This window comes from Grus americana, chromosome 2 (assembly GCF_028858705.1).
Source record: "Grus americana isolate bGruAme1 chromosome 2, bGruAme1.mat, whole genome shotgun sequence".
Classification (NCBI taxonomy): Eukaryota; Metazoa; Chordata; class Aves; order Gruiformes; family Gruidae; genus Grus; species Grus americana.
In genome coordinates this window covers 131,908,634-131,924,063 of record NC_072853.1, presented here as the reverse complement: position 1 = coordinate 131,924,063, position 15,430 = coordinate 131,908,634, and the positions used below count along the sequence as shown (strand labels likewise).

Genomic DNA, 15,430 nt, shown 5'->3' with positions numbered 1-15,430 from the left:
TGCTAGCACTTTGCAAAACATTTGAAGCCCCAGAGACTCATATATACCAATATTTTCATAAGCTCACTTGTCTCTTCCACCATGCCATTTGAAGTGTGTCAAGTGAATGACGCTACTGAGCTATGTTTACTTTTCTCCTCAGTGGTGGCAAGGTTGACAACCATCTTGAGCACAGATTTTGTTGGGATGAGAAGAGATGTGATTCCTCATTGATGCAGCCATGCTGGCAGAAATCCGTACTGAGGTGTAGTCCAAATAAGGTCTCTGGAAGTCATTAAAACATGAATTTTGCACGTAATCACACAGAACTTTGAAAATGTGGGGGGTTTGCCTTCCAGCCTAATTCTTCACTGCCTTATATTTTCAGACTCAGTCACCCTTTTCTAACTCGCTGTAGACTCCTATCAAGTCTGAACTGAGTTAGGAAAGTAATTAAGGTTTTTTTTGAGGGGTTAAGAATAGATAGGTGGATCAAGTGAAGAGTCTAATGCTACAATCAGTGTGGTGCTTGCATTCAGATTTTTAAGTCTCATTACAAGATGCAGATTTACCTGCATAGCTGCATCTTTCTCTAGACCTTTATCATGTCTAAGAGGGTTTTATCTGTGTAGGTATAAAGCATCCTTTGTTTAAAAGGTATGTGAGGGAAATTTCACTTTGTACCAGCAGAATAAAAATACACTACAATCACTTCCAAAGAAAGCATGAGAAACTGGAAAAAGGAGGGTCCTATAGATAAAAGTGTAGTAGACTTCTCTTTATATTACTTTGCCAACACACCTGTGTATAAACTCTATTGTTAGCAACATGTCCAGTGTTATCTTACTATAGTTTTTACATTGCTTTTCTACAGAACATGCTTTTGCAGGCGGATGAAATACCTGAGATTAGATTAAATGGAATCTCTGCTCATGTAATGAATACTGATACAACTGATAGTAGTAGTTTAGTACTTCTAAGGTAGCCAGTATGGGAAGGAAGCATTTGCAGGACCACATGGTGCAGGGCTACCAAACTGCAGAGCATTTGCAGGAGAAGAGAGAAAATGAAATTAGTAGTGTTGCTGTGGTTTTTTATTTTCTCCAAAATGCCCTCTAGTGCTGTTTGAACTTTTAGTGGGCTTACAGTAAAGCTAGCTCATTTTGTTAAAAATAATTGTGCCTTTCATAGAAGTTTATCTCACTACAAATTAATCCTTCCTAGTTAATTTTTGTTTGTGTGCTTCTTATTTCTTTGCCAACTTAATCACATTCTTTCCACACAAAATGAAGGAAAAAGCTTTGTTAACTTCAAAATACTTTTGTTTTAAGTAAATAGCCATGAAAGCTTTTACTTATATTAAAACCCAGGATAAAAATGTTCTGGTGTTTTCCAACAAAGCAGCAGTATCTCCTTACACCTAGTAAGATAGTGTTTCATAAAGATTTGTATGTGATGATTTCTGAAATTGTTAACTAGTCAGAATGCAACCAAACTATTATTTGTATAGCTTGGTTCTACAAATTATTATTTTTCCTAGTGTTAAAAATGGAGATACCTCATTTGAGCCCATATAACCCCTACTTTTTAAAGTAAAATGCTTTAAAGTCATGTGAGTAAAGTCTAAAATTGTCTATAAAAATAAATTAATTAGGTATTTTAAAATATCTTGAAGTGCCAAAAAAACTTTCCAGAAATCAGTGATTATACTGTAAACATGCCACAAAGGGGAACTGTTAACAAGTGTGCCTTTGCCAATGGTAGGAAGATTGCCAACATCTAATTGGCTTTAAAGTTTTGTTCTGTCAATGGTGTATTGTATCTTAAAAGCAGTAATGCCAACCTTATGATTGAGGCATGAAACGGGACCTCAAAATATCTGACTGATTATGGCAGGAAGGAACTATTTTCTTAAAGAAAACTTGCCAGCCTACTTGTTGCTCTAGTGTAAGAGTTCCTTTTGTACAATACAGCAAAAAGATCAGCATAAAGGTTATATATGAGAATGACAAGTAGTAAACATAGCTGCTACATATCTGTTTTCATTGGTATATCTAATAGTGCATTATAAAGAAAGAGTATAGATGTCATTATAAGAACTGATCTTTGAGCTGCTAAATCTATTTAAGTCATTGTTGCTCCGCAAACCTGAGTATACCAGAAGGTCCCCCCAGTCAGTCCAGTCAGTTCAATTGCATTTTGATAGCTTTCTATACTGGAGCTGTGAAATGAGCAGGATTTTTAAAAAAATCGCCATGGCTTTTGCCCTGGCTGCTTATCACCATCCTTGCATTACCATTTACAGCCCTCTCAGGTGTGCCAATATAGCGGTTGTTAACCCACATCCTTTCACTCATCTGTTTCACAGACTGCCCCAACAAATGATTGCACCAGCACACTGGTCCTCGCTCTGGAGGGACTGAATGGGCCAAGCTGGAATGAATGAGCAGGGCAGAAAGCTCTTTAATCAGCTCCTAAACTACTGGGTATTACAGAATCACAGAATGGCAACGGTTGGAAGGGATCTCTTAAGATCATCTAGTCCAACCTCCCTGCTAGAGCAGGATCACCTAGAGCAGGTTGCACAGGATGGCATCCAGGCAGGTTTTGAAGATCTCCAGAGAAGGAGACTCCACAACCTCTCTGGGCAGCCTGTTCCAGTGCTCTGTCACCCTCAAAGTGAAGAAGTTTTTCCTCATATTCAGATGGAACTTCCTGTGTTCCAGTTTGTGCCTGTTGCCCCTTGTCCTGTCACTGGGCACCACTGAGAAGAGTCTGGCCCCTTCCTCTTGACACTCATCCTTTAGATATTTATAAGCATTAATGAGATCCCCTCTCAGTCTTCTCCAGGCTAAACAGACCCAGGTCTCTCAGCCTTTCCTCATACAAGAGATGTTCCAGTCCTCTCATCATCCTTGTAGCCCTCCATTGGACTCTCTCCAGTAGTTCCCTGTCTGTCTTGAACTGGGGAGCCCAGCACTGGACACAGTATTGGTAATGTAGAACCAAATTCTTGGTCATGGGAGGAACAATGAGGTTCCCAGTGTCATACAACATGTCAGCGACAGAAAAGGGAAAGCAAATGCAACTTTCTTGACTGTCATTATCATGTAACCATACCAAACCCATGACCATTATTACCATGCTCATTTAAGCCATGCTGCCTTGCTATTATTAGTGCATAGTTACCATATCATCTTGCTCTGTAGACTGCTGCTCGCTCATTCCTGCAGGATCTGAGAAATGTGGAGAGAAAGATACAGTACCTTTATACAGCATGGTCCTGTATCCTGGCTTGGTAGATCATCAAAAACTTGTGTATATTTACTTACATTGTTACCCAATGAGTGCTTAGTGACATGAATCTAAACCTTGGTGTTTAAGTGACTGAGATTTATTTTCTTACACTGCAAGAAATATGTGTAGACCTTTGGTGTGCTCCATAACATTTGTGACATTGTAATGTGGATGTTAAAACACAAGAACTTGTCAGAGCACTCACAATACAGAAAACAGCTGCTATTGATGTACTACAGTACATCAGTAGGTAGGTAGTTTTCTACCTCTTGGTACATTGTGCCCACTTAATTCCAGGATATGTAAAGAAACACAAACAAACATGTAAATAAACAGAAAATAATGTAAAGAAGGCTACTCTTTTTATTTTTAGTGCTGAAAATGTGACCATTTTAGTTTGCTTTAAAGGTCTCATATAAAAAGGCAAAACAAAGAATTAAGAATCCTCTACAAATACAGAATATTTACAAGATATTTTTGTCAATTTGCATTTTCTTAGATTTAAGGATTTTTTTCCTTTAATGAGGAACCTCTGAAAGCAATGTCTCCTTTGTATACAGAACATATTTTTCACTGCAGCTGACTATTACTATGCCAGTTCTCCAAAGCACTATGTCAAATTATGCTAAGGATGTTTAGATTCGCTTTTAGAGCCTACCCCCATTGATGCAGGATAATTACATTTGATCAGTTTTTTCAAAAATTTTCCATTACTTTAGGGAGATTTCCTTTTCAGGACGTGGAGTTTTATAGTCTGGGTTGATAACTAAGCACAATTTTCACTGAATTTAGCAAGAATTACAGGCATACAACACCTATAAAATGAGACCCTCATTGCAGAGTGATATTTAAATTCAACATTAACACCACTTAGTGTAGCCAAAAGAAACTACAGTGGATGCAACAGCACATTTGAGACTTGATTCAAAATGAATTGGCAGCCAAGCCGATGGTGTTTTATTCCTCCTTCTAACCTTTCAGCTTGCATTTGTTGCGTTTACCTCTCTGCATTGGGGAGCTTTCATAATGTTTGTCAAATGCAATAAAAGTGCAGTGAAGCTGCTCAGGAATCCCTGAGCTGCAAATAGTTGGAGCTGGGAGAGCATTCCAGAGAAATATCCCTGCATATTTCCTCTCTGACTGGTCACTGCTGGAGACAGACTACTGAGCTAGAGGGACCTTGAGTCCAACATAATATGACATTCTTCACACTTGTAAATATTCGAGTTGGCATTCTCAGAGCAGCATTCATTTCCTAGCTGTGTGCGCTTCACTAGATAACTAACTGGAATGTGTAAGCAGCAATGCAAGGGGTTATTTTTGCCTACAGAAAAAAACACCTTGTGTAATCTGAACTGCTTTATTTCTTGCTGAATTGCATGATATATTCTGCAGCAGTATGTAATTTAGTAATCAACCATGAACTGAATATGTATGATATTCTGAATATTGCATAGACTTAAGGGGAAGCAAATTCTAGGCTTCTGTGGGAATGTAGTGCCCTGGGGGAACATAGAAACTTTGTTTTGGTATGAAGACTTACTGTCTGTTTTGCCAAAAGCATTTGTACTGTAGTTTGGAAAGTGGTCGCATCTCAGTGCATGTTACTACAGGGTACCAGTGCATACATATTTGTACTAACTGATACCAATTTCAGTTAAGCACTAGAGTTTTTGCCCTCTTTTTAGCACTGATAAAGCCCATTAAGATGCTTAGGCTGGACTGTGCTGACTGTGTTTCTCTGAAGAGCTGCAAAGATTCAAGTGCCTATTTCCCAGAAGAATTCAATCATCTCCTTCAAGTTCTCTTCAAAATCCCACTCAAGTAAAATGCAACAGAGGTACTTTATCTAGAGGAATTTCATTGGAAAATGCTGTGGCGAACAAGTCCTTTTAATCACTGCATTTTGGTAAATGGAATATCTTGCAGTTGCAAATTCAATCACCACTATATTTTACAAATAAGTAGGATGCAGGTTGTACCATGAACAATATAGAGCTGTTCCATTTGGAGAATTGGCATAGTAATAGTCAGCTGCAGTGAAAAATTGCAGAACACAACTATCAGATAACAATACTTTTTAGAAGGAATATGCTGCTAGTTTATAAAAAATGATCCATGCTTCATCTGTGCTAACTGTGATAGGAGTTCCAGTAGAGCAGAGTCACTAGCATGTTGGTCACCAAAACAATAGGATCATTTGGTAAAGGTCAGCATTGTAGTGTCAGAGCTCTACCAAAAAAAAAAAAAAAAAAAGAAAATAAAGGGACAGATGCAATAATTTGCTTTCCTAAAATAAGAAAAGGCAACCCTTTTGTTAATGTACAACATACTGAAGTTAAAAAGTAATTTGATTTTTCTTGTCTCAGCTGGGAGATGGATTAAGAGCATACATTGCAGAGAGAGATGCTGATTGCACTAAAAGTAACCAGTTAAATCTAGTTGAGAAATACATTTTAGAGTCTCCCTTTAAAATACACAATACTAAACTAAAACTTGGCTATGATTTAAAACTTGCTAATAAATAAATAAATAAATAACAACAATGACAACAACAACAACAATACCACTAATAACAAATTAATTTACTGTGAACACCTTGAACATAACTAAATATAATTGAAATGCAAATCTGGTCTGTTGTGCCTGCCTTTTGATGTCTAATGACTTGTAGGAAAAGATACACAAGAAAAACCATGACAAGCTTCAATAATCCAGAGTTGTTGATTCAGGAAAACCAGAGTTTTCTGAGTCAGACTTCCTCATTATTATTATTTCTGTAAAACTGACATAGTATGCCTGCTCATGTACACAAACTGAAGCTTTGGTTTACAAATAACATGGAATAAAAAAATGTTTTCCATGACTGATTTGTTTGAGAGAAAAATACTTTTTGAATGGTTTATTTTTTCCCCCAGTAACACATTATCTTCACTGAACATGAAATCAAACTTTGGTTTGTTACTATTAAAAATGAACATAAATGTATCGTTATCACTAGAGTAATATAATCCTATTATCATTTTATTAGATAAGCAGTGACAATGTTGTGTTTGTAATAGCCTCTAGAGATACAATAAATCTCACAAGGGAATGTCAGCCTGGTCCAAGACAGATTAAATTTAGAGAACTGGAATATAGTTCCCAGTAAACAAACACTTTGAGGTCAGGAGGTCATACTTGCTCAGCTGTTCTTCATAAGCCCTATTGGAAATAACTTTCATACCATCACTGAGTATATTTCATGCTACCTAATAATACCAAGGGCCAAGTACAGTTGTGATAGAAATGATTTTTAAGTGAAATATTGAGTGTCAAATGATCAAAAAGCAATATGAACATGGCTAATCAGGATGATGTTAGACATCCAATGGGTGCAATGTGTAAGACCTACTCTGTTGTGGGGAAAAAATTCATTCCACTTGGAAGCTAGTGCAAATTCCCATTGACAAATGAGCTGATTTGGCCCCAGCAACCCTGTGATTAATACAACAAAAACTAAGGCTAACTATATTTGAATTTAGAAGAGGACTAGGAAGAATATTCAGCCAATGAACTCTCCCTTGGTGGTTGACTAATTGCAGCAGAATGGGGACCGCAAGTCAACAAAGGTCTGGGAAGGAGAGAGAACTACAGATTGAATTTGCTTTTGGCATCTCTTCTAACAGAAAGAAAAATGCCTGGATTCTGGGAATGCAAAAATAAATATATATATATATATATATGTATATATCAATGTGTGGTTTATTATGGGTAAAGTTCTCAAAAACAGTTAAGATAACTTAGTGGTTTTCAGACTCATACACCTCTGTCACCCAATTTTAAGGAAAAGCTGCACTATTAGTAACAGATACTGTTGACAAGCTCAGTCAGGTCTCAGAGGCAGCATTTAAGCAGGCAGTTTCATGAAGCCTTGAAAAGTCTCCTTCAGCACAAACATGGTATATACAAAATATGCAGATATACAGACCAAATGCTGCCCACTGAAATATCCCGGTAAAGATAACTGAAATACACACTGTAAAACCAGATTCTAATCATGGTGTTTGTGTACAAAACACTTATTACAGGCCCAACAGATCCTTTGCCATGCAGTGAACTAAAGCCATATGCCATGGCTGTGATATTACTGTGCTTTTATAAGAGTACGGGTTATTATCCATATTAATAACATAAATTATATTTTAATTGAAAGATTCCAGTTCCAAAACACAACAACACACAACCACAATTGGGACAATATGGCTAACTTTGCTACATTATAATGTAAAATATTTATTAGCAAAAGGGAGAGCCATTTATTAAATGTTTCTTTTTTGTAGAAAGTTGTAGAAATGTAAGCACTGCAGTACTCTGCCTTTTTAAAATCTTCCTTATACAAGGAAATTTGTGAAATAAGAAAAGTATGAAAGTTTGAAAAAATGATAGGATGTACGTGGTAAAAATATAGTTTGCATTTCTAAGTGGTGCTGATCAGATAAAATCAGAAAGAGTGCATTATTTTCTGTACGTAAATTTGCACAGCAAATCCAACATTCTACTCTGTACAATGTTAATAGACACAATAGAATAAAAAATAATCGGGGATGAATTAAAGACAAATTTTAATTTTAGCACTACGCTTTCTAGTAATTGATTTGTACATAATGTATGTAACCATGTGGTCATTATTTTTGCATAGAATTTAAGAACTCGTTATGTAGGAATTTCAGAACTCCAGCAGTAGGAGAAGGTGAGAACCTCTACTCAAGATCTGTTGACTGAGAAGTTTTCTGTACAAACAGCAACACAAGAGGTTTAGATCCCTCTTTGAGCTGAATCTGGGGCTATGGGGAAAAGCAGCGTGAGTCACTCTCTGTCTCCAGTCCCAGGCCAGGCACAACCTCTCACAAGTACGTGGCATGACCCGACAGCCCTTCTCCTTGGTGCCGAGTCAAGCATGAGCACGAACTCCTGCATCAGTCGGATGGTACCAGCCTTGGCAGGGAGTTGTGGAGCGGGACCAAGCTCCCCAGTTTGAGCACTTGATTCAACAGATGCAGCTGCTCAGGGAGCCAAGGGGCGAGAAAAACTAGTAAAGCAGTGTAGACACAAGAACTGCTAAAGCCAGATAGGGCAGCAGGAGACAGCATTAGCATGAGGACTCAGACATCTTTAGATCCTTTGAGAAAAATATATACCATTATGAGAAAATAGGAAAGCTGCCAAGCTTCTTGCAGATACAGTATACAGACACTTCTGTGCTCTGTCAGCAGTGGCGGCCAGTGCTGGAGGGGGACCCAAAAGGGGATACAAGTAGCATGCTGTAGGTAGCTATGGAAAATGTCTTTCTACTTCCAGTCCGTCAGGGTTAAGCACTGTGCCCTGAGCTACAAGAACTTTGAAATCTCATTGCTTGTTTGTTTCCTGCCACATGCAGTTTTCCTGCCTCTGAAAACAAAATGTTGGTCATTTGGGAGCTTCCTATTACTTTCAGATAGCAAAGATAAAAGGCTGGGAGAAACAGTAAATCTACCAGAGCATACAAAATAAAGGTATTTACGTGTTCTATATCTGCTAAGATTTAAGTGACACCTACTCAGTGGTCATTTACATGCAGTTCTGTGCATGCCAGTAAGACGTATGCTAGAAGGAAAAAAACCCAACCTTACAAACATCATAAATAAGAAATGAAACACTCCCCCAGACCTGAGTCTCCAGTGCACATATATTAATTACACACCAGAGAGTAGAGCCTCAGTATGTGCAAGCATTTAATTCATTATTTGCATTTATTAAAAACATTCCTTTTCACTTTAACAATACAGTAACCCAACAGTGAAATAACACCAATTCAAATGTGGTCATTTACAGACATGTGGTTTCTTGTGCCCATTGTACAGTGCAGCGCTGCCAAGTCTCACACCTTAGGAGTAAGCTCTTGCTCTCTCCTCTCTCTGTCACACGTACATGCACACACATACAAAATTTACATGTCTGCTCTCACCTATACTCTTTTGGGAAAACCCACAAATTTCATCAATCTCACTCACACAGATTTAAAAATCCTGGCAACTTTTGAATAGCTTTTCTTCATCAGCTGCAATTAAGTGTTGGAAAAGAAATCCAAAATGTACAGAGAGAGTCTTTCTCCTTAATAGGAAATGTTAGCAATAGTATGTGATTTCCAATATGTTCCAAAGATTTACCACACCATCTTACTGGAAGGCAAAGTCTGCATGCCCTGTGATTAGGTTTCCTTAAACGCTGGGCAATTCAGTGTTGTCAGCCATAATATAAAACATTATTTATAACTATTTAACTGTTTTAAGAGTATAGTTAATAGCTTTCGGTAACATGATCTTAAAGAAGTTGATTAAGTGTGCTTTACAACGTGACCAGAAAGAGCTTCCGATTAGTGACATCGATGTATATATTTTACATCTCACGTGGCCCATACTTTTAAAAGTTGGGAGTGTTGAAATAGGAGTCAAACCAAAATGAAATCAAATCGTTAGAACCAAAGCGTTTCCTTACCACACTTCATCAATATCATCGTGTCACGCCAATAGATTGAATATCTACAATGTAAAGTACCTTTCTCTGGTAATAAAAACTAGAAGTATACAATTTTTCTGTCACTCACACAAAGCAAAGATGGGCCTCAGGGGAGGAATTTAGGGTTGGATCCAAAACTCATCATGGCTTTGGTTCAAGCTGTAACACAGAGAGTAAACAAAAAAATGTAGGCTCTGGATCTGAATAAAAGTTCAAATATACCCAAGGTTAAACAGATGTGATGGGGGCCCATTTATATTTCAAGGCTATAAATTGCTAAAGGAGCTCAGAGGTTTAAAAATATAGTGTAGTTATGAAAACAGTAAATGTTTTCCAAACATGCTCAACTCTGTTTCCCGAGAGTCCGTAATTGCCCCACACTTCCTTTGGCTTCCTTCCGGTTAGCTGCATACAGTTTTTATTCCTTGTTCATCTCATGCCTGAGGAGGGACTGGTCTCATCCTGGCAAAGGAAGTTTCCGTATAATTACAAAGCAGAGGGATTGTTATGTCCCAGACTGAATTTCCAACTTCTTTTGAATCTAGTAGTGTTGGAATCCAGTTACTGCATTCACATACATTTTTACCTTATTTAATATTTCTATCAAAACTGCAATCTTAATTTGCCATTGTATGTTTGTCCTCATATTTATGCACTTAAGAAATTGGGACACTAAGAAAAGGGTTCTGCCAGCTTTTTATTTCCAAATAAATACCCTGGTGAAATGTTTTTTGCTAACAAAATGAGACATATTCTTTGGAAATTGTGCATATAGACACAAAAAGAGAGAGAACTGATTTTTTTTCAGCTTTAAGAAGAGAAGGCCACAGGGAGACCCTATTGCTATCTACAACCAGCGAAGCACAGGGTGTAGGAAAGATGAAACCAAACTCGTTTCAGAGGTGCACGGTGAAAGGATAAGAGGCAAGAGACAAAATTGGAATGTGGGAAATCCCAATTTGATATAAAGAAGACTTTTAGAATGTTTTCAACCACTGGAAGAAGTCCCCTAAGTGACGGTGGAATCTCCATCCTTGGAGACATTCAAAATGTGGCCGGGCAAGGCCCTGAGCAACATGCCCTCCTTCAACCTGCTCTGGAGGTCCCTTCTGACCTCCATGGTTCTGATTCTATGACATATATAGGGAGAATTGCATCAAAAAGATACTTGACATTCACTATTTTTCCCTTAAAAAAACCACCCAAACATTGGCTAAACACTGATTCTACATGCTTAGAGTACAGTTCTGGTATACATGAAAAGTATAACATTTGTTGTAAGACACCGGCTTGAAAGAAAACAATTTCCTGTTACTGAAATCAGTGGGGTTGGGAAGGTGAAAATCAAGTCAGGAGAAGGGATTATTGCCATCGTACCTGTAATAAGCTCTTCTAATTGAATTAGTGTATTAGTGTTAGAGAGTCTCACAAGACTTCACTAGAAATGCTGATCAAATTTCTTTTTTATTTTACAGTTTTAAATATTTTGTGGAGAATGTAGGCAAAGATAGAAAAATAGTGGGTTATTTTTCTACTCAAGAGTAAGTTTTCCAAAAGATTTATATCACATGGATGAATTTCAGGAGATAGTATCTCATGATCCCTGCCTAGAAAATTCAGACTGATTAGGGCACTCAACCATTAATTCTCAGAGCAAATGCAAGTTTCACCAGTTCCAATCACATTTTTCTTGATCCAAATCTTTGTTTGTACCAGTCCAAGCATATTGATTGTTGATTCCGGGATCACAGTGCACAACTTGTCCATTTGGGCAAAGTCCTTCATTTCTCAAAGGGGCAATAACGAAATGAGAAAAGGCTCTGCACTGTCTTTCTGTAGAATAGCTGTAAATTCTAGAGCAATAAGATTGGCATCTAAACTTAGGACACAAATACATACATGAGAACACATTAAATCATACATTTATTTCAGTAAGAAATGTTCTTAATTTGAATAACTGAAGAAATATTTTTATATTAAATATATTATAACCACTATATATATATGTGGTTAAGATATAAAGTTTAAAAATACATTTTTCCTGAAAATTGTGCATATAAGTACAAGAAAACATTATTCTTGATTTATTTGTCCTAATATTTACACTGTACATGTGACAACTGGCATATGTAGTTTGTTTTACCTCTTATGCACACTTTTAGCAATAGAAATAAGAATACTGAATTATGACTAAACCATAACTATTTTGACTGAATGAACAGTTATGAACTTAGCATGCAAATACCTCAAGTTTCTTAACAAACTCAGAATTGGGGATTTTATTTTTTTTTTTAAATTAGGACACAGAATTTTTTCCAAGCACTCACTGTAAAAAATAATAGCTGCCAAAGAACATCTTTATTATAAACTTCCCATTATATTCCCATAAACCAACAGTATAATGGTGTGAAATGAAAGCAAAGCGACTTGTAAGTCTCACCAACATGGGTACTCCCCAGCTAGTGACTGTAAACCCCAAGTTCTTCCTGAGTCCCAGCCTACATGAGAACAGTGTCTTGTGACTCTTAGGCAGCCCTTTATCAGGTCAAAGAGCAGAGAGGAGAAGAAATGGAGGATAGAGATAAGAAGAAATAGCTCTCCCCACCTCCTTAGATTAACGTACCAATTTCATTTTCCACTACAAAAATTGATCCGGTCTTAAAGGAGAGAGTGCTGCACATATGCTTCTTGTGTCTTCTAAAATGATCCATTAGTACAATGCAGGGAATTTATTGATTTCCAGGGAATATATGGATAAGAGATTATTAATTGTGTATACAAATCAAAGGATTACTTAGTAACCTGTGATACACCTGAAGACATAAGATTGTTTTCAGCAATAAGAAGCGTATAACGGGAGCAAGTACAATGAATAACCTTAATTACTTAAAAGGACAGGTTCCATGCTCCAGCTTAGTTTCATTTCTGTTGGGACTGACCATGAAAAAGTTGGTGAAGTTGTCAAAAACCTAAGTCAATAATTCTAATAATTAATTCTATAATATTCTATAATATAATAGTAATTCTAGTAATATCTTTCCACATAACCTGTTTGTTGAGAATACACATGAAAATATATAAGAAACAGTAGAAGCAAAGAAGTAAAGGTGATCTTGAAGACAATTTGTGGTAGCAACCAACATTGGGCATACTGGGAGAAGTCCTGCACACCAATGGCAGGTACTCATCACTGTTGGCTGTTACTCAGCCCCTGCTCTGGTAAGTGATCTGTGACTCAACTTTGGATGAAAATCAAGTAGAGTCAGTGTATTTATGAGGAAATGTGCTTTCATGGAGATCTGCCAATGTACGCAAGCAGAAGCGTGTGTAAGCATTTACGGTCACTCTTATGTCACGCCTCCATTGGCTTGGGAAGACCTGCAAAGGCTGGGAGATTAATGGCCGTGACTTACAAGGTGCAAGTACGCTTGTGTTTTGGAGGTGGGACAGAGAAGGAGATGATTACTTCAGGGTCTGTGCGATGTAATAATGAACACGAAGGGAGGGGACTGGAGTAGCAGGCAGGTGCACTTTACGGAGGTAAGAGCTGCACGGCTCTCTGCTCACTGGAAACACAGCCCCAGCCCGGCCCGCTCGCCTCCTGAAGGTGTCTGCCTCGGAGCGCGCGAAGGCCTGAGGCGCCTCACACGGGACGGGACAGGCCGGACCCTCTGGACACCGCCGGCTCCGGCTCTATCCGGTTCCTCGCCAGCGTCCCGCCCCCGCGCGGGCAGGGCCGGGGCTGGAAGTGACGCGGGCGGGCGGGGCTGTGAGGCGCTGATGGCGGAGCCCCCATGTTGATGTCCCCGGCGCCCTCCGCGCCTGTCTAGGTAAGGGGCATTCCCGGGCCTGGCTGGGGGGGGACGGGCAGGTCTGACACCTTCTTTGCTGCCGGCCTTCGGCAGCCGCTGGGGCGGGCGGGGTTGTTAGGCCGCGGGCCTTGGTTCTGCGCCACTGGGAAACCGCCACCCCCCCTTCACCCCCTCAGCTGTCTTGGGCTGATCGTAGTCGGGAGAGGAGAAGGCGGGGAGCGGCGGCCGTAGCGGGGGGTGCGGAGCCAGGGCGGCTCCGCTCTGAGAGGCGGCGGGGCTCCGCTGCGCGGCCGCAGCGGCGAGCGCGTTGCGAAGGCCCGGAGCAAAGGTGATCCGAGGCGGGCAGGTGAGGCCGCAGCGGCCGCTGACGGAGTAGGGGGGTAGGGAGGGGACGGGACGGGAGGCGGCAGTGCACAGGCTGGCCCCGCGGAGCGGGGGAAGGCAGGGCAGGTAGGGGCCGGGGGTGTCAGCTGCGCCCCGTCCCGCCGGGACCGCAGCTGGAGGACTCTGGGAGGAGCTGGCTGGGGCGGTGCGGCTCGTTGCTTTTGTTTTTCCTGCCTGACGAGCTTTTCCTCCTTCCGTCCTTTTCGGTGCGTACAACTGAACGCGTCGTTCAGCCTCCCCGAGGGAATTGCTTGTCATGTCAGTAATGAAGCTTAAGTGTAGCTCTTCCTCCTCCACCTCCCCTCTTTCCCAACCGGTAGTCGTGAGGTAGGCAAGCAGTCACCTAGCATCCCCTAAAGTACCCGTGAACTGTAAGTAGATCTCAGCTTCACCTAAGCTCCGGGGATTTTCCTGCTGGGGAACAGTAATCCCAGATGATTCTGCTGGTTTGCACAAGTTCAGCTTTGTGAATAGTTCTGCTTTGGGCTTGGAAACCAGCCTCACTTTACTGGTTTCACTAAGGCTGGTAGTCAGCTGTGGTATCTGGCAACCAGTATGCAGAAATAAATGTTTGGTGGTTGGTTTTTTTTTTTTTGTAATATGTACTTAGAATAAACTATCTAATTTTTAAAATAGACCTATTTTTTAAATTTGATTGTTTCTGTTATTAATGCATTGTTTACTCTTTTTGTGCTTATAAAGGATAATGAAAACTGAAACAGTCTGTTTCATGTTTGGCTTCAGGTACTACTAAATTACTGAAAATGAGTGAATTTGTTGCACTCATAAATAATTAAGGCTATTTTATTTCTTTTAGAATTGTAGAAACTTCTGCTTTATACCATTTATAGTTCAGAGTGGATGTGAGAGATGTCTTAAATGTAATCCTCTTTTTTTGAGCAGTGTGGGAGTTTTCAGAGTTTCACTATGCCGTAAAATTTCATACACTCTTCTGGACTCTGAAGCTAGATAACAGATAGGATTTATGCGTACCCTGTTGTCTCTGTCTTTTGATCTTTATTCAATTTCTTGCTTTTTTAAGTTCTTGTTTTTGTCCTTTATATCTGTTAATCTTCACAAGCTTGACGTTGTATCTTAGTGTTTGTGTTGTTTGGGGTACAAAACTGCTTTTTATTTAACATCTGATACATCAAAGTAACGTCATGGCTGTCCGTATGTAGTTCATGTGTTACACTAAATTGAGCAGTAATAAGCTTAAAACATTGAAGGCTTAAACCTAAAAAAATCCCTGTTTACCTTTTCCTTGTTTTGAATGATGAATACATGCTTACTTCAGGGGACATTTTATTTCAGAAAACATGAGCTTTTTGCTACTTATTTTTTAACTGATGAAAAGAAATTTTAAAGGGCTACAGGAAATACACAGACAGTCTTTAATCTTTGAACTTCTTGAGACTTGC

General features: G+C 39.3%; 1 protein-coding gene across 4 annotated transcripts in view; it reads left to right on the top strand.

Moving 5' to 3' along the window:
- Positions 1 to 13,498: 13,498 nt before the first annotated feature.
- TAX1BP1 (Tax1 binding protein 1) overlaps positions 13,499 to 15,430 on the top strand; it is a 64,205-nt gene continuing 62,273 nt past the window's right edge. For 3 of the 4 annotated variants that reach the window (XM_054814564.1, XM_054814565.1, XM_054814563.1), the window contains exon 1: positions 13,513 to 13,643. The gene's annotated coding sequence lies outside the window, so the exon portion shown is untranslated. Of the gene's footprint in view, positions 13,644 to 15,430 lie in introns of all 4 variants that reach the window. The other variant, XM_054814566.1, reaches the window with a different exon arrangement.